The following is a 20,442-nucleotide window of genomic DNA, read 5'->3' on the forward strand; positions in this document are numbered from 1 at the left end:
TCACCGCTCACGGCAACTGGCAGAGACCAGCAGAACACAAAGGAGAACCAGCTGTAGCATGGAAAGAAGGCAAAGGAAGATCAGCTTTCCGCGCTGACAGCTGATCTTCCTTTGCCTTCTTACCACGCTACAGCTGGTTCCCCTGTTGTTGCCGCTCGCCGCCGCTTCATAGAAAACCTCGTTGTCTTGCGAGTCCCTCGTGCAAAGCAAAACGCTTTCATCTTGCGGGTTTTTTTGTTGCGCGAGGCATTCGTCTTGTGAGGTACCACTGTAAATAATAATAATAATAATAATAATAATAATAATAATAATAATAATAATATAAATAATTTATTATTTATACCCCGCCCATCTGGCTGGGTTTCCCCAGCCACTCTGGGCGGCTTACAACAGAAAAATTAAATAAAACAATCAATTAAACATTAAAAGCCTCCCTAAACAGGGCTGCCTTCAGATGTCTTCTGGTAGCTGTTTTTCTCTTTGACATCTGATGGGAGGGCGTTCCACAGGGTGGGCGCCACCACCGAGAAGGCCCTCTGCCTGGTTCCCTGCAACTTGGCTTCTCGCAACGAGGGAACTGCCAGAAGGCCCTCGGTACTGGACCTCAAAGTCTGGGCAGAACCATGGGGGTGGAGACACTCCTTCAGGTATACTGGACCGAGGCAATTTAGGGCTTAAAAGGTCAGCACCAACACTTTGAATTGTGCTTGGGAACGTACTGGGAGCCAATGTAGATCTATCAAGACCAGTGTTATGTGGTCTCAGCGGCCGCTTCCACTCACCGGTCTAGCTGCCGCATTCTGGATTAGTTGTAGTTTCCGGGTCACCTTCATAGGTAGCCCCACGTAGAGCGCATTGCAGTAGTCCAAGCGGGAGATAACTAGAGCATGTACCACTCTGGCAAGACAGTCTGCAGGCAGGTAGGGTTTCAGCCTGCGTACCAGACATAGCTGCCAAGTTATCCCTTTTTTTAAGGGATTTTCCCTTATGCTGAATAGGCTTCCTCGCGAGAAAAGGGAAAACTTGGCAGCTATGGTACCAGATGGAGCTGATAGACAGCTGCCCTGGACACAGAATTGACCTGTGCCTCCATGGACAGCTGTGAGTCCAAAATGACTCCCAGGCTGCGCACCTGGTCCTTCAGCGGCACAGTTACCCCATTCAGAACCAGGGAGTCCTCCACACCTGCCCGCCTCCTGTCCCCCCAACACAGTACTTCTGTCTTGTCAGGATTCAACCTCAATCTGTTAGCCACCATCCATCCTCCAACCGCCTCCAAGCACTCACACAGGACCTTCACCGCCTTCACTGGCTCTGATTTGAAAGAGAGGTAGAGCTGGGTATCATCCGCATACTGATGAACACCCAGCCCAAACCCCCTGATGATCTCTCCCAGCGGCTGCATGTAGATGTTAAAAAGCATGGGGGAGAGGACAGAGCCCTGAGGCACCCCACAAGTGAGAGCCCAGGGGTCCAAACACTCATCCCCCACCACCACTCTCTGAATACGGCCCAGGAGGAAGGAGCGGAACCACTGTATGACAGTGCCCCCAGCTCCCAACCCCTCTAGACGGTCCAGAAGTATGTTATGGTCGATGCTGTCAAAAGCCACTGAGAGATCCAGCAGAACTAGGAAACAGCTCTCACCTTTGTCCCTAGCCCACTGGAGATCATCAACCAGTGCAACCAAGGCAGTTTCAGTCCCATGATGAGGCCTGAATCCCGACTGGAAGGGAACCAAATGGTCCGCTTCTTCCAGGTGTGCCTGGAATTGTTCAGCAACCACTCGCTCAATCACCTTGCCCAAGAATGGAAGATTTGAGACTGGGTGATAGTTGGCCATATTGGCCGCATCTAAAGATGGTTTTTTAAGAAGCGGTTTAATAACCGCCTCTTTCAGCGGGTCTGGGAAGGCTGCCTCACAGAGAGAAGCATTCACCAACCCGCAAAGCCCATCGCCCAGCCCTTCCCGGCTAGCTTTTATAAGCCAGGATGGGCAAGGATCAAGGAGACAGGTGGCTGGTTTCACTCGTCCAAGCAGCCTGTCCACATCCTTGGAGGTAACAGATTGGAATTGATCCCACGCAACTGGACCAGACAGACCTCCAGCGCTCCCCCGCCCCAGTCCTGCTCCCACAGTGGAGTTTACCTCTTCCCGAATCTGAGCGACTTTATCTGCAAAAAAACTTTGCAAAATCGTTGCAGGAGATCATGGGGCCCGTACTGGGCCCCGATGGAGCAGGTGGTTTCACTAAACTGCAAACCACCTGAAAAAGTCTCCTGCTGCTGTTTTCCACAGATGCAATAGAGGCGGTGAAGAAAGTCTTCTTCGCGGTCGCTACCGCCACTTCGTAGGCTTGACATTGAGCTCTAACCAGTGTCTGGTCAGCTTCAGAATGAGTTATCCACCACCGGCGCTCTAGCCGTCTCAACGATTGTTTCATTGCCCTCAGATCCATGGAGAACCACGGGGCTGTCCGGGCTCCATGCAATTGGAGAGGGCGCCTCGGAGCCATACAGTCAACAGCCCTGGTCAACTCGACATTCCAGCGGGCCACCAGGGAATCGGCTGTTGAGATTAATAGCCCGTAATTGGCTAATTATCGATAACACAGCTTTGTGAGAAAGAAAGATAGCAGCGAAATCTATCTGCCTACGAACAAATTCTTAGCTGCGTTGCAGACGTACCAAAAATACTCGCCCAGTACGCTCCGTCACAAATGCCCAGCCTCTGTTTCTAAAAACCGCAGAAACATAACCCCCAAGTCCGAATTGGTCCCACCTCCCTGGAGAGGGGAAGAGTCGTGGAGAAGTCCAGTTGCACCAGGTAGTGATCTGACCATGGCACTTCTTTCGGTTCGCTTTTACTTAGTGTCCGATCACCAACATCCATACTTGATCTGTCAATATTTTCATCTTCTGCCGTTCATGTTTTTGCGCCCTGGTATCACCAGGAAGCTGTGGATCCTTGGTTTTTGTGTTGCAGGCTGTGCCCTGGGCATGATGTGTGAGTTAGTGGCGGCTCCATGCAAAAAGGTGACGATCCGTGAGGATCCGTGCTTCAAAACCACGTTTTTGGGCCACGGTGTCACCAGGAAGCTGTGGAACCTTGATTTTTGTGTTGCAGGCTGTGCCCTGGGCATGATATGAGATTTGAGGCTGAATTTGGGGGGCCCCCATGCAAATAGGTGAAGATTCGTGAGGATCCGTGCTTCAAAACCACGTTTTTGGGCCACGGTGTCGCTGGGAAGCTGTGGATCCTGATTTTTGTGGTGCAGGCTGTACCCCTGGGCATGATATGTGATTTGAGGGTGAGTTCGGGGGGGGGCATGCAAAAAGGTGTAGATTCGCGAGGATCCGTGCTTCAAAACCGCGTTTTGGGGCCACGGTGTCGCCAGGAAGCTGTGGAACCTTGATTTTTGTGGTGCAGGCTGTACCCCTGGGCATGATATGTGATTTGAGGGTGAATTTGGGGGCCCCCATGCAAATAGGTGAAGATTCGCGAGGATCCGTGCTTCAAAACCACGTTTTTGGGCCACGGTGTCGCCAGGAAGCTGTGGATCCTTGGTTTTTGTGGTGCAGGCTGTACCCCTGGGCATGATATGTGATTTGAGGGTGAGTTCGGGGGGGGGCCATGCAAAAAGGTGTAGATTCGCGAGGATCCGTGCTTCAAAACCACGTTTTGGGGCCACGGTGTCGCCAAGAAGCTGTGGAACCTTGATTTTTGTGGTGCAGGCTGTACCCCTGGGCATGATATGTGATTTGAGGGTGAATTTGGGGGCGGCCCCCATGCAAATAGGTGAAGATTCGCGAGGATCCGTGCTTCAAAACCACGTTTTTGGGCCACGGTGTCACCGGGAAGCTGTGGTTCCTTGATTTTTGTGGTGCAGGCTGTACCCCTGGCCATGATATGTGATTTGAGGGTGAGTTCGGGGGGGGCCATGCAAAAAGGTGTAGATCCGTGAGGATCCGTGCTTCAAAACTACGTTTTTGGGCCACGGTGTCGCCAGGAAGCTGTGGATCCTTGATTTTTGTGGTGCAGGCTGTACCCCTGGGCATGATATGTGATTTGAGGGTGAATTGGAGGGGGCATGCAAAACGGTGAAGATTCGCAAGGATCTGTGCTTCAAAACCACGTTTTTGGGCCACGGTGTCGCCGGGAAGCTGTGGATCCTTGATTTTTGTGGTGCAGGCTGTACCCCTGGGCAAGATATGTGATTTGAGGGTGAATTTTGGGGGGGCGCATGCAAATAGGTGAAGATTCTTGAGGATCCGTGCTTCAAAACCACGTTTTTGAGCCACGGTGTGGCCGGGAAGCTGTGGATCCTTGGTTTTTGTGGTGCAGGCTGTACCCCTGGGCATGATATGTGATTTGAGGGTGAATTTTTGGGGGCCGCATGCAAAAAGGTGTAGATCCGTGAGGATCCGTGCTTCAAAACTACGTTTTTGGGCCACGGTGTCGCCAGGAAGCTGTGGATCCTTGATTTTTGTGGTGCAGGCTGTACCCCTGGGCATGATATGTGATTTGAGGGTGAATTGGAGGGGGCATGCAAAACGGTGAAGATTCGCAAGGATCTGTGCTTCAAAACCACGTTTTTGGGCCACGGTGTCGCCGGGAAGCTGTGGATCCTTGATTTTTGTGGTGCAGGCTGTACCCCTGGGCAAGATATGTGATTTGAGGGTGAATTTTGGGGGGGCGCATGCAAATAGGTGAAGATTCTTGAGGATCTGTGCTTCAAAACCACGTTTTTGAGCCACGGTGTGGCCGGGAAGCTGTGGATCCTTGGTTTTTGTGGTGCAGGCTGTACCCCTGGGCATGATATGTGATTTGAGGGTGAATTTTTGGGGGCCGCATGCAAAAAGGTGTAGATCCGTGAGGATCCGTGCTTCAAAACTACGTTTTTGGGCCACGGTGTCGCCAGGAAGCTGTGGATCCTTGATTTTTGTGGTGCAGGCTGTACCCCTGGGCATGATATGTGATTTGAGGGTGAATTGGAGGGGGCATGCAAAACGGTGAAGATTCGCAAGGATCTGTGCTTCAAAACCACGTTTTTGGGCCACGGTGTCGCCGGGAAGCTGTGGATCCTTGATTTTTGTGGTGCAGGCTGTACCCCTGGGCAAGATATGTGATTTGAGGGTGAATTTTGGGGGGGCGCATGCAAATAGGTGAAGATTCTTGAGGATCCGTGCTTCAAAACCACGTTTTTGAGCCACGGTGTGGCCGGGAAGCTGTGGATCCTTGGTTTTTGTGGTGCAGGCTGTACCCCTGGGCATGATATGTGATTTGAGGGTGAATTTTTGGGGGCCGCATGCAAAAAGGTGTAGATCCGTGAGGATCCGTGCTTCAAAACTACGTTTTTGGGCCACGGTGTCGCCAGGAAGCTGTGGATCCTTGATTTTTGTGGTGCAGGCTGTACCCCTGGGCATGATATGTGATTTGAGGGTGAATTGGAGGGGGCATGCAAAACGGTGAAGATTCGCAAGGATCTGTGCTTCAAAACCACGTTTTTGGGCCACGGTGTCGCCGGGAAGCTGTGGATCCTTGATTTTTGTGGTGCAGGCTGTACCCCTGGGCATGATATTTGATTTGAGGGTGAATTTTGGGGGGCCGCATGCAAATAGGTGAAGATTCTTGAGGATCCGTGCTTCAAAACCACGTTTTTGGGCCACGGTGTCGCCGGGAAGCTGTGGATCCTTGATTTTTGCGGTGCAGGCTGTACCCCTGGCCATGATATGTGATTTGAGGGTGAATTTTGGGGGGGCCCATGCAAATAGGTGAAGATTCGCGAGGATCCGTGCTTCAAAACCACGTTTTTGCGCCATTGCGACCACACGAAACAGTGGGTGCATGATTTTTTTGGTGGTGCCTATAGACTAAGATGTGGTCTAGAGTATCATGGTGGTTTTATTTTGTTTCTATATAAAAATCATATGAATTCATGAGGATCCGTGCCTCGGAACCACGTTTTTGTGGTGCTGCAGGGCAGCAAAGTTTTGGATCCACGTTTTTTATAGTCCAGTCTGTAGTCGTGGCTTCCAGATGTGATATGACACTGGATTTGTTGGAGTTGTTTTTTAAAAAGTGGAGGATCCATGAGGATCCGTGTAGATCCGCGTTTTACTCTGTTCCATTTCTGAACTAATGATTGTGGACGCTTTAGGAATGTGCAATATTTCATTGCGGTGGGGGCTACAGAGTGGCGTGTACTGGCGTTGTGTTTAGAAGTCTGGTTTTGTACTTTCTCCAAATAAAGCAACATTTCTTCCACACCATCACCTCCGTCTCGCTAAACTGGCAGGGCGGACGGGGGGGGGGGGGGGAAACTCACCACTGCATAGTTTGCCTCAGGTCTCTGGCTAAAATGTCTTGCATCTTACACATCAACCTGCTCAACTTGGAAGGAGCTTCTGCAATCTGGTCCCCTCCAGATATTGGTTTTCTTCCAGTCAGAGATTTTGCCAGTGTTTTAGGATGTATTTTTTTCTTCATAACAAAGGTATGAAAATATGCTGCTACAAAACCCCACATACATTAAGCAAAATAGAAGCATCGCCACCCGACTCACCTCTTTCCCCCTTTTCTTCCTAATGTAATACTAATGTCTCAACAAATGAAACTGATCTGTATAAAATGTAACTTGAAAAAAGAGACATTGCACATCCTTTTGAAAACCAATAAATCTTTAATAAAAATATGTTTAATACTAATAATAATAATGGTATGAAAAGGTCAGAAATTTGTTTCCTGAATGATTGTTTGGAGGAAACAAAATGTAGGTCTGTAGAGATACTGACAATAATGGTTTCTGTGAAACTTCAATATGAGTTTTTGGATTTCCTCCTAAAATTCTACTAACTTGAGTAACTAGACAAACTGAAGCTGAATGTTCCCTAAGGATTGAGGCAACTTACAATATTATAAACTTCCTTTATTAAGGATGCCATCCTTCCCACGCCCCACTCGAGAGGTGTTCCAGGGATTCTGTACCTTTAACTAATAATTTCTTGTTTGCATGTTCTACCCCTGTTGCTATTTCCCATCCAGCTCATCCAGGGGATTACCGTAATTGTGTTTTGTCTCTTGATTTGCTGGGTTCTGTTCCATACCTGCTGGATGGAGAGGGAAGTGTCAATTGCTCGTTTCCTTTTTTTAAAAAAAACAAATCTTTATTCAATTTTTAAAAAAACATACATAACAAAAAACTAAACCAAAGATGAAAACTACAAATCATAAAAAACAGATCAGAAAATACAAAGTAAAATTTAAAGAACAAAGAATACATTTACAAAGAGCAAATCAAGATAAAAAAGAAAAAAATGGGGAAAAATCACTTCCTGTTATTTACAGTACGCGTTCCTTTGCTTGTTCTCTCTCTCTTGCTGTTCCTCTTACTCCACTCTATTTCAACTTTTCTCTTTAGCTTTTTTGTTTTCTTTTCTCCTTTTAAGTCTCTATTCTAAGCATTTCGCTAAATTAACTTCTGTGTCTTCTTTTTCCAAGTAGTCTTGTACGTATTTCCATTCGCCTGCTATCTTTTGCTTCGGAACGTGCCTAATTATTGCCGTTAATTTTGCCATTTTTAGATATTCAATTAGTTTTTCTTGCCATTCCTGTATCGTTGGTAAGTTAGCTCCTTTCCATTTTGATGCAATTAATATCCTTGCCGCTGCACATGCATACAGCAGGATATTCACTCTATCTTTTGGTATGTTTGATGGGGTCATACTTAGAAGGAAGGTTTCGGGTTTTTTTTTAAAGGTACATTTTAGCAGCTTTTTTAATTTTTCGTATATCAAATTCCAAAATTCCGCCGCTTTTGGGCATGTCCAGTTTCCTTTTGTAGGGGAGAATAATGATCCTAAAGGTGACATGATGTTATGGCACCACCAGGTGAGAAGTTGGCTCCTGCTGAATTGGCTCCTGTGGAATTTCCCCTAGTGGAAGAGGGTGCTCAGAAGCAGCATGAGACTGGTGGGTCTGCAGAAATGCCTGCAGGGATTTTACCTCTTGGGTACCCCAAGATGGTCTGTGGGTGTGGGGACCTGTCTCAGTGCCGGGGGCAGGAACCAGGGTCATCCAGAGTCCTGTGGGTTTGGGGGGGGGAGTCACTTGGGAAATTGCATGTCTTTGTTTAGCGCCATGAGTAAGCAAAGAGGCAGGAATATTTTGATTTGGAGTTTGAGGACAGATGATGGGGGAGGGCGGAGAGGAGAAGTGGATAAGGGCATTTTTCATGTACCAGAGAGGAAGCAGCAGGGATCCTGACATTGTGTCTTGGAGTGACAGGCAAGGACTGTTTCAGGAATGGGATGTGAGTTTGGAGGCCCTGGACCAAAACCCAGAAGGAATAGCAGCTGCCCAGAAAGACTGAACCTGTGAATTAACCAGAATGTACTGGAAAATGCAGAGTGGACTATTTGATATACTCGAGAGGAGGGATTCTGATGAAACCCCAAGCAAGCTACCAGGGCTGGCTCTAAGGCATGCCCGGGTGGCGCAGGGTGCCAGGGCGTTGGGCTGCTAGGGGGCGCCATGCGGCTGCACCCGCTGCAGCGGTGCTGCGCCCGCCCGCCGCGGTGAGAAACGGGGCGTGTGGGCGCCGGAGCGATCATCGCACCACGGTGCCAGGGCGCCCGATACAGTGGAACCTCGGTTTACGAACACAATTGGTTCCAGAAGTCTGTTCATAAACCGAAGTGTTCGTAAACCGAAGTGAACTTTCCCATTGAAAGTAATGGGAAGTTGATTAATCCGTTCTAGACGAGGAAAAACACCCCCTAGAACGGATTAACCGCTTTGCTCCGATCCCTTCGCGGAGGCCGGGGAGCGTTTCCGCGACTGGGCTGCAGCCGCGAAAGCGGTCCCCGGCCTCCGCAAAGGCATCGGAGCAAAGCCCCAGCCTCCGGAAGGCATCGGAGCCGGGATTTCACTCTGATGCCTTTGCGGAGGCCGGGGAACTGCAGCCCAGTCACGGAAACGCTCCCTGGCCTCCGCAAAGGCATCGGAGCGAAGCCCAAGCCTCCCCGAAGGTATCCGACGCTCCGATGCCTTTGGGGAGGTTTGGCCTTTGCTCCGATGCCTTCGGGGAGGCCGGGCCTTCGCTGCGGGCCTCCAGGAGGCATCGGAGCGAAGGCCCGGCCTCCCCGAAGGCATCGGACGCTCAGTAGACCTCCGGCACCTTGGTTTACTAACTTCCGGGTTAGGATAGTTCGTAAACCAAAAGTTCGTAAACCGAGGTGTTCGTAAACCGAGGTACCACTGTATGCTTAAGACAGCCCTGCAAACTACTGCAGCAAGTGAGGGGGTTCCTGCTCTTGGGACTGTGTACTAATTTAATGTGAGGGTGCTTCTGCAAAGTCTTGTCAGTTTTTTTAATGCTGTTGATCTGTGTTTTGCATGTTTATTATGATGAAAACGGTTAATGAAGGCAGAGGGCTGCTTACCAGGACCTGGGAGGACCTGGGAGGGGATCAGAGCTTCCTAGGACCCCCGTCAACCTTCCCAGACCCTGTCAAGTGTGGCGGCACTTTCCTTACCATCCACTGAGATGCTTTCAGAACCCTCATTCCTCCTCCTCAGAGGCCGGTAAGGAAGGCAGCTCCTCCTTTCTCAGGCTTTGGGATACAGTAGCTGCATGAGGGTTAGGGTTAGGAACCCTGCCAGAGCTTCACACTGCCTTCCCAAAGCCCAGTCGGTGGGTGCATTGGAAGGCAAGGATAAGGAAATGGAGAACAGAGAGCCATGGGTTTCCCCAGCTCTCCATTTATTTTTTTAGGGTTTTTTTAAAAAAATAATGTTTTATAAAATTTTCCAAAAAGTGAAATAATACAATACAATAAAGACAAAAACAAAACAGAAAAACAAAAACAAAAAGAGAAAAAAACAGAAAACACATATAAATCTTTTCTCCCATCACAATGTATCTTGGGACCTCCTCGGGTTTCCCTTCCCATTGGTTCGTAAATACATTTCTATTTAGCAAATTCTATTTCAAATTATTCACCTTATAAAAGACTCATTTTCATCTTGCAAAATATCATGTTCACAAATTCCACAGTTTGTTTAAAGCTTAATTTCTAATCTAATACATTACTTTAGCATATTTTTTTAAATACAATTTAAAATCTTTCCAATCTTCCTCAATCGCTTCCTCTCCCTGGTTGCGGATTCTTCCGGTCATCTCCGCCAGCTCCATAAATTCCATCATCTTCATCTGCCAATCGTCAATCGTTGGTAACGTTCGTAGTTTCCAGTTCTTAGCAATCAAAAGTCTAGCCGCCGTTGTAGCATACAGGAAAAAAAGATACATTTTTCTTTGGGATCTCCTTCCTGACAATGCCCACTAGAAATGCTTCTGGTTTCTTGACAAATGTGTTTTTTAACACCTTCTTAAGTTCATTATAAATCTTATTCCAGAAGTCACTTACTAGTGGACATGTCCACCACATGTGGTAAAATGAACCTTCTTCTTTCTTACATCTCCAACATTTATTCTCATGGTTATGGTAAATCTTTGCTAGTTTTACTGGTGTAAGATACCACCTATACATCATTTTCATTATATTTTCTCTTAAGATACTACACGCAGTAAACGTAATGTTCTCTTTCCACAGTTTTTCCCATTCTTCAATCATAATATTATGACCAACATCTTTTGCCCACAAAATCATAACATTTTTTGTTTGTTCATCTTTCGTATGCCACTCGAGCAACAGTTTATACATCCTGGAAAGTATTTTCGTCTTAGGTTCCAACAATTCTGTTTCCAACTTTGACCTCTCTGTTTGAAAACCAAGTAATCTATCCATTTAAATCCATTTATTTGTTAGTTTCCTCCCCACCCATGCAAGGTCTCAATTGCATAATAAGAGATTCAAGTGCAAGTTGTAGGCTTATTGCAGTAAGAACTAGCCTTCCCAAGTTCTCAAGTTTTGTGTCTGCCTGGAGAGTTGAAACCAGGTATTCTCACTGTGTCACATGCAGGCCTGTAGAAAGCTTGTATGAGGGCTGGGGCAGGAGTCTTTTTTTTTTTTTAAGTTTTAAAAAACAAGTTTATTAATCACTTTAAAACTTTACATAAAACAAAAGCACATATAGTAATGGTACAACTCAAATACTTCAAATCTTGCAAGTCATACCCATTTCCTATATCTATATAGATAAAAGCCCCCTCCCCCCTCCCTGCTCCCCCCCTCTCCCCCTTTCTTTTCCTACCATTTTCCCTACCGTCTTCTCTCCCTCTCTCCTGTCACCCTCATTCCTTTTTTCCTATTATACATTATATATGTCAATTATATGTAACAGCTCTAAAGCCTGAAGAGAGCATTCAGTAGATGTCATTGAAACTAAAAATGTTGTAAGAAAAACAAAGGGTTTGTATGTATTTTTTCCTTTTCCTTTCGTATTCTCCTTCCTGCCAATCTCTAATGTATTTTTAAACATATGCGAACGTACTACACCCAGTATATTTCTCTATTATACACATCTAATACGTCCATTTATCTTCATGCATCAAAACCTTATGTATACATTTGCTTTTTTCTTTCCCCCCTCTTTTTTTTTAATCAATTATTACCAAATCCAGTGCACCTTTAGTATATTTTTGAATATATAATTTATATTTTAACCAATTTTCCGAATTTTTTTTTTGCGATTTGCCTTTCAGGTTATTAGTTAATAGGGCCATTTCTGCCAATTCCTGTAATTTATTTTGCCATTCTGTTAAAGTAGGGGCTTCAGCCTCCTTCCACTTTTTCGCAATTAATAGCCTTGCAGCAGCAGTAGCATATAGGAAAATTTCTTTCATAACGGTTGGTATCTCGCTTCCAACCATACTTAATAGAAGTGCTTCCGGCTTCTTTGCAAAGGTTATTCCTAACATTTTCTTCATTTCTTCATAAATTTGGTTCCAGAATATTTTAATTTTTTGGCAATTCCACCACATATGGAGGAGATCGCCTTTATTTGCCCCACACCTCCAACAAGCACTTGATGCGTTTTTATATATTTTTTATAATCTATAGGGGGTTAAATACCACCGATGCTGGACTTTATACATGTTTTCTCTAATGGTGTAACTCGCCGTGAAATTCATATTAACCTTCCATAATTGTTCCCAATCTGCTAGCATGATGGTTCGCCCAAAGTCTTGCGCCCATTTTATCATGTAATTTTTCACGGCCTCCTCCATTACATGGTATTCAAGGAGTAATTTATACATTTTTGATAAAATTTTGTTATTGTTGTTTATTAAGTTTATTTCTAATTTCGATGGATCTTTCTCAAATCCTAATTTCTTATCTTTTATAAACAAATCATAAATTTGATGGTACTCCAACCATGTTGTAAAGTATTTTTTAACTTCTTCATATTTCTTAATTGTTGTTTGTCCATTTTTTTCTATTAATATCTTATTATATGTTGTCCAGCATCTGTCCATATTCCTTTTCTTAACCGTTGTTGCTTCTATTGGGGATATCCATTTTGGGGTTTTTGGTTCCAAATATTTTCTATATTTCCCCCATGTTTTTAATAAAGGATATCTTATTATATGGTTGTTGAATGCTGTGTGGGCCTTATGTTTCTCATAATTCAAGTAGGCATGCCACCCGAATCGGGTGTCATGCCCTTCTAAGTCTAAAAGTTCTGGATTGTTTAATGTGAACCACTCTTTTAGCCATACAAAGCAAGCCGCCTCAAAATATATTTTTAGGGCTGGGGCAGGAGTCTTGTTAGAATAAACTCCAACAAAAAAAGCAGCTGGTCCCTGCCTGGCTTAGCCGTCCAAGGGCTGGGGCAAGTATACCCAGCTGCCTCTTCCCTGGTCATATGCACTACTCATTATAGTATGCTGGCTCGTGGTCCTTCATTAATCTCTCTGTCATGTGGGTGCAAACCATGCCCCCCATACAGGGCCGGAGCATCCATAGAGGCGAGCTAGGCAACTGCCTAGGGCGCCATCATGGGGGGGCGCTGCCAGCCTGCCCCCTGTCCGCCGCTCTCCCTCCTGCTGCTGCTTGCTGCAGAGGCGCTTCCCTGCAATGCCCTGCAGGGGGCGCAGGGCTGGGCCGCATGACGGAGCAGGTGGGGAAACCTGAGTGCGTGCGCGCCCAGCGCAGCAGCAACGGCGCTGCCCGACCGGCCGAGCACCATGAGCCCGCTTCCCGACGGGGTGAACCCCGCGCGCGGCGCAACGCTCCTTTTGCGCAAGGCGTGCCCAGGAAGAGGCGCACCCCACGGCCCAGGCCCACGGCCCAGGCGCCGCGGCTTACGCCGAGAGAAGGAGAGCCGAGGGGGCGGCGGTGGCCCCTCCCTCCCCAGTAACCACAGTGGCGATGATGGGCCAGGGGTCCTCCGAGCGCAGCCTTGCCCTCTTGCCAGAGAAAGCCCCGCAAGGGCGCATGAGGCGGCTGGGCAGAGGCGCAGCGCGGGGGGCTCTATGGTGGATGTGGCAGGCTCAGCTGTGCGCCTCCAGCTCCGCAGCCTGCCGCTCCTCTCCTGTCCTTGCTGTCAGCTGCAGAGGTGGCGGGAGAGGGAGGAGTGCGAGAAAGGAGCCCTTTCTCGCCGCTGCCTGGTCCCCCCGCCGCCCACCTCTCGCAAAACCGCCATCTAGGCCGCGGTGGGTGGGTGGGGGCGCTAGAAGGTGATCTCGCCTAGGGCGCCAAAAACCCTAGCACTGGCCCTGCCCCCATAGGTTGGGAGACATAGCAAAAGGGCAAATCCCAGTGGTGTGTCTGTCACCCTTTGCCCCCCCCACTTGGCAGCCTACTGCCTGCAGCATGGCAGGCCTCTCCACATCCACTAACCAATCCTCATGGTGTGTAGGGTCCACTTTGCCCCCTCCTGGCTGGGCAGAAGCAGCTCTGATTAGCACTTTTCCAAGCAGAAAAATTTTTGCTTCGAAGAATTAAAGAGTTGTAGCAGCTGCAGCTGCAACCGCAGAGAGCAAAGTATTATCTGAAAGCCTCCTGTGAGGGACAGAACGTACAGGCAGGTCCCTCCCATCTTAAGCAGCAGCTCATCACCCAATGGGAGCGCTAGCGGGGAGGAAGAGATCTCCAGCGGAGATTCAGGAAGTGGTGTCCGAGGCCCAGTGTGGGAAGGGAAGTGGGAAACAAAGGGAGAAGACCAGTCCCACCGACCCCGGAACTGAGGAGGAAGAGACGGGGGCGGAGATTCAGTATACCGAGATTACTTTGCTGGAGGAAAACGCACGAATCTCCATTCGGAGGTTCTGACTTGTAACAGACAACATGTACATAGTACTGCTCTGCACTGTAAATAATCAGCACTAAATAAAAGCATGAAAAGACAACGCCTGGAGGAGTCGTTACTCTAGAGTAGCCACCAACGCGCCTGTGACAGCAACCTCCGAATCTTTCTGGCTACTTTGGAGTTGCCGCGATGAGTGCGGAGGAGACAGCACACTGGCGGCAGGAGGCCGAGAAGATGAAGCAGGAGTTGCAGACCCTGGCAGCGCAGGCTCAGCAGCAGTTGGACCTCGCCAAAGAGGAATCGCGCAGAACGCAGGAGGAGCTACAGAAAGCAGTGGAGCAGGTGAGAGCGAAAGATGAAACTGAGAGACAGCTGAGGGCCATAGTGGCAGATCTGCAAGGCAAATTGGACACGGAGAAAGCAGCGAGAGGTGGGGGGGCGCCCCAGCCACAAATACTACCAGTGCGTAGGGGGCAAGCCCTAGTAACCAAGTTTAACGGAGACCCCAAGGAGTACTTAGGATTTGAGACTGAAATTAACTACGCGCTGGAACTGCATGACGCAGAGTTTCCGGATGATGCGCACAGAGTCTCTTATATCGTGGAACACTTGACCGGGGGTGCAAGAGAATGGGTCAGGCCGTTAATCGCGTCAAAAAATTCCTGCATGAAAAATGTAAAATTATTCTTATAAGCCTTAAAAGTAATGTATGCCAGCAACAGTGAGATGGAGGCGACTAAGGAGGAGCTGCATAATTTGACGCAGGGAAAAATGACGGTCAGAGAATTCTGGGCGAAGTTTACCATGCTGGTTCACAAACTTGGGTGGGATTTGCACAGTGACCCAGTGCAGTCTGCCTTCTACCTGGGTTTGCATGCAGACGTGAAGGATGAACTCTCGAGGGGGCCAAAGCCACAAAACATGGATCAATTGAGTAAAGCAGCATTAGCGGTGGGGGTGAGGCAAGAATCCCGGTGGAACGACAAACAGGCGACACGCGCAACTCGACCTTGGTTCTCACGCTCGCAGGAGAGGCAGCATCACCAGCCCCCGCCCCAAGCCCCGCCCCAAGCCCCGGCCAGGGCCGTCCCAGATCCGGAACCCATGCAAATTTTCAAACCCCAGCGGCGCCAAGACGCAAGGAGGGAAGGGGCGGGAACTGCTTCCTATGCAACTCCCCCAGCCACCTCATCAGAAGCTGCCCGCATCGCAGGGAATGGCAAGGGAAGGCGGGAACGGTCGTGCCCCCCCCCAACTGAGTCACCGCAGATGCAGGGAAACGAGACAGCCTGGCTGCAGGAGACAAGGGGCAGCAGCCAGGCGCAAGCAACGAACGACAGCCCCAACCTGCCCACCCGTGGACAGCGGAACACCGCCAGCCCTGCCCCCCAGAGCAGGGGTGGTTCTAGAAGTGACGCTAACACTCCCAAATGGGTACCCCCTGACGGTTTTAGGTCTAATTGACAGCGAAGCGTCTGCCAACTTTTTTTCGAGGGAATTTGCAGAAGCCCACCAGATCCAACTTCTGCAGCTGGACTTTCCCCTGCATGTCTCCACCATTGACGGCAGGGAGTTGCTGGGAGGGGCCATCACCCACCAAACCCCCCCCCATGAGAATGACGGTTGGAAGGCACTCAGAGACGCTAGCATTCAATGTCACCACCATCTCAGACCCCCCCCCCATCGTGCTGGGAATGAGCTGGCTGGCACGCCACGACCCGTCCATCAGTTGGCACCAGAGATGCCTCACGTTTGGGTCTGACTTTTGTCTGGAACACTGCATGCAGCGCCAACCAGGGGAGGGGCCGCCGATAGCCACGGTGGCCACCATGCACGTCAAGGGGGGGGAGGCAATCCCCAAACCGTATTGGGACCTGCAGGAGGTCTTTAGCGAAGCGGAGTCCGACCACCTGCCCCCACACAGGTTGTTTGACTGTCAGATCAACCTGGTGCCAGGGGCCACGCTACCCCCAGCGAAGCTGTACTCCATGTCAGATCAGGAACTGGAGGATCTGCGTGCGTTCATCGACAAGAACCTCAAGAGGGGGTTCATCAGAGAAAGCAAGGCAGCAGGGGGCAGCCCAGTCTTCTGGGTGGACAAAAAGGACACGTCGCAGCGCCGCCTGGTGGTGGACTTCAGAAGGCTGAACAGCATGACGGAACCGGTGGCCTTCCCAATGCCCAGAGTGGACGATCTGCTGACAGCGGCACGCAGGGGCAAGATCTTTACCAAGCTCGACCTGCGGGGGGCGTACAACTTGATCAGGATCCGGGAAGGCGATGAGTGGAAGACCACGATGTTCACGCCTTTGGGGTCTTTTGAATATCTGGTGATGCCCTTTGGTTTGCAAGGGGGCTCAGCATGCTTACAGGCCTTCATGCACCACGTCCTGGGCTCCCTCCTCTTCAAGAACTGTTTGGTCTTTTTAGATGACATCCTGATCTACTCCAATGACCCAGTGCAACACGTGAAGGATGTCAGGGAGGTCTTGCAGCGCCTAAAGGAGCACCACCTGTATGTGAAGCTGGAGAAGTGCAGGTTTCACACCAAGGAGGTAGACTTCCTGGGCTACAAGCTGTCAGACAAGGGGCTAGCGATGGACAAGGACAAGGTGCAGGCCATCCTGGACTGGCACAGCCCCAGGACTCGCAAGGATGCCCAACGCCTACTGGGCTTTGCCAACTTCTACAGGAAATTCATCAATAATTTCTCCCGCGTCACGGCTCCCATCACTGACTGCCTGAGAGGCAAGCAGAAGTTCAGGTGGACTCCAGAGGCGCAAGCAGCGTTCGAGGGCCTCAAGAGGGTGTTCGCCTCAGACCAGAACTTGTTCCACGTGGTGCAGGATGCACCCCTGCGCGTCGAGACTGACGCTTCGGACAGAGCTGTGGGCGCGATCCTACTGCAACTGGATGCCAACAGGGAGTGGAGACCCTGTGCCTTTTTCTCCAGGAAGCTGAGCCAGCCCAAGCGCAACTACACGGTTTTCGACAAGGAACTTTTGGCGATACACGCTGCGTTTAAACACTGGAGACACTTCCTGGTGGGAGCCAAGCACCCCATCCAGGTGTGCACGGACCATAAGAACCTGGAGTTCTGGAGAACAGCCAGGGTGCTCAATCAGCGGCAAATACGGTGGGCAGAGTTCTTCTCGCACTTCAACTTCTCCATCCACTACATACCAGGGGAGCAGAACATCAGGGCGGATGCCCTCTCCCGCAAGCCGGAGTACATGGAGGAGGAGTTGCCACCAGCACCCCGGCACATTTTCCCCCCATCGGCATGGACATGCGGGGCAGCAGTAGTGAGTGAGGCAGAACTCACAGCCCTGACTGCAGGGGATGAAGCAAAATAAAAAAATTCCTTCAGTAGCACCTTAAAGACCAACTAAGTTTATATTTTGGTATGAGCTTTCGTGTGCATGCACACTTCTTCAGATACAGTGTATCTGAAGAAGTGTGCATGCACACGAAAGCTCATACCAAAATATAAACTTAGTTGGTCTTTAAGGTGCTACTGAAGGAATTTTTTTATTTTGCTTCGACTCAGACCAACACGGCTACCTACCTGCAGGGGATGAGTTCGCCACCCGCATCTTCAGAGAGCTGCAAGGGGGGAGGGGGCAAGCGAAGGACTTTGAAGAACGTAGGGGGCTACTCTTTTATAAGGGAGCCCTATACCTGCCCACCACCCAGCTCAGAGGTAAGGTCCTCAAGCAGATGCATGACAACCCGACGGCCGGCCACTTTGGTAGGGACAAAACCACACACTTAGTCATGAGACACTTTTGGTGGCCGGGGGTGAGGGAGGACATTCAGGATTACGTGAGAGGCTGTGACACCTGCCAGAGGGCCAAGGTAGTCAGGGCAGCGCCAGCAGGGTTACTAGAACCCCTGCCCACCCCCCACAAGCCGTGGGAGGTCCTCTCCATGGACTTCATCACCGACCTGCCTTCATCCAGGGGCAAGACGGCAGTGGTGGTGGTGGTGGACCTCTTCTCCAAAATGTGCCACTTCATACCTTGTGCGAGGGCTGTCTCGGCGGAAGAGACTGCCAAACTGTTCGTGGACCACGTTTTTCGGTTGCACGGATTGCCCTTGAGGGTTATATCAGATAGGGGGCGCCAATTTGTTTCCAGGTTCTGGCGCAGGCTCATGAACCTCCTGCAGGTGGAGGTCAGCCTCTCCACGGCAAGACACCCGCAGACCAACGGACAGGCGGAGCGGGCCAACGCGATCCTTCAGCAGTACCTGAGGTGTTATGTCAGCCAGCGACAAACAGACTGGGTAGATCGCCTGCCGCTGGTGGAGTTTGCCTACAACAATGCAGTGCATGTCTCCACAGGGGTGTCGCCTTTCAAAGCCAACTATGGGCGGCACCTCAGATCGTTCCCGGGGAGGGAATGGGAGGAGGAGGAGGAGGGTCCCGCAGCTGAGGATTGGACGGAGGAACTGGAGACGGTGCATCAGCAACTCCGAGAACACTTGGAAAGGGCCAAGGCGGCGTACAAGGAGGGGGCGGATCGCCATTGGAGACCAGGGGAGGTCATCAGGGTGGGGGACAGGGTGTGGCTGTCCTCAGAGGGGCTTCCAACCAGGGGGAGGTGCAAGAAGTTAGCACCCAGACGGCTGGGACCCTTTAAGGTCACGCAGCAGGTCAATCCGGTAGCTTTCAGGCTGGAGTTACCGGACTCCATGAGGGTACACCCAGTATTCCATAGGTCGTTGCTGTCGCCATATAAGGAAAGCACCAGGTTCACCGACAGCAACCAGCCCACAGAGGGTGGGGAGGAACGGGGAGGCCCGCAGCAACTCAATGAGGCCACGGAAATTCTGGATTCCAGGTGGGGGGACAGAGGGCTGGAGTATCTCTTGGCATGGGAAGACACTCTGCCGTCCCAAAACGAATGGGTGCCGGCCACGGAGATACAGGAGGAATTCTTAGTGGAAGAGTTTCACGCTCTCTTCCCTCACAAGCCCAAACCCTGGCAAAGGGACAGGGAAGGGGAAGGGGAGGGACCCTCAGGAGGGGACTCCAAGAGCAGATCCCCATGGAGATGGGAAGCGGATTTTGAGGAACCAGAAGAGGAGGTATGGTTTTACCAGGAGGCTGGAACGTCAGAGTCAGTAGAGGACTGGGGGGAGATTTTCACTCCCACCAGCTCTGACGCCACGGAATTTTTGGGCTTTCCGTCCTCCCAGGGAGAAGGGGGGGATTCCCAGGATTGGGGGGAAATTTTCACCCCCACCAGCTCCGATGCCACGGACTTCATTGGTTTCCAGTCGTCCCCGGCTCTCTCTGAGCCCTCGAGGAGGGGGGGGGAGCCTGGGGGGTGGATGTGAGGGACAGAACGTACAGGCAGGTCCCTCCCATCTTAAGCAGCAGCTCATCACCCAATGGGAGCGCTAGTGGGGAGGAAGAGATCTCCAGCGGAGATTCAGGAAGTGGTGTCTGAGGCTCAGGCAAGGTAGCGGAGCCCATGCCCAGTGTGGGAAGGGAAGTGGGAAACAAAGGAAGGAGACCAGTCCCCCCCCCGACCCCGGAACTGAGGAGGAGGAGAAGGGGGCGGAGATTCAGTATACCGAGATTACTTTGCTGGAGGAAAACGCGCGAATCTCCATTCGGAGGTTCTGACTTGTAACAGACAACATGTACATAGCACTGTTCTGCACTGTAAATAATCAGCACTAAATAAAAGCATGAAAAGACAACGCCTGGAGGAGTCGTTACTCTAGAGTAGCCACCAACGCGCCTGTGACACCTCCCTTCCTTCCCTTTCCATGATAAGCTGGCTGCGGTCTCCTCTGTCCTTGATGCATTCCTGTGGTGGTTGTGGGAGGGAAGAAATGCACGCACACACACACACCAAATCCTGAGCTTCCTTCCCATCTGTGCAGAATCCTAGCTTCTCCCTCCATAGTTGGTCACAGATCTCAAAGTCTTTTGCATGGGCCTGATTTACTCTTGAAGTAGCCCTGAGAAGGTAGGCTGCGGAGAGGGGAGAGAAGGCAAGGTCACCCAAGGAGCCCCATGACCAAGAAGATGACCCGGAAACTGCAATTAATCCAGAATGCGGCAGCTAGACTGGTGACTGGGAGTGGCCGCTGAGACCACATAACACCGGTCCTGAAAGACCTACATTGGCTCCCAGTACGTTTCCGAGCGCAATTCAAAGTGTTGGTGCTGACCTTGAAAGCCCTAAATGGCCTTGGTCCGGTATACCTGA

Source organism: Zootoca vivipara, chromosome W, assembly GCF_963506605.1.
Source record: "Zootoca vivipara chromosome W, rZooViv1.1, whole genome shotgun sequence".
Lineage (NCBI taxonomy): Eukaryota > Metazoa > Chordata > Lepidosauria > Squamata > Lacertidae > Zootoca > Zootoca vivipara.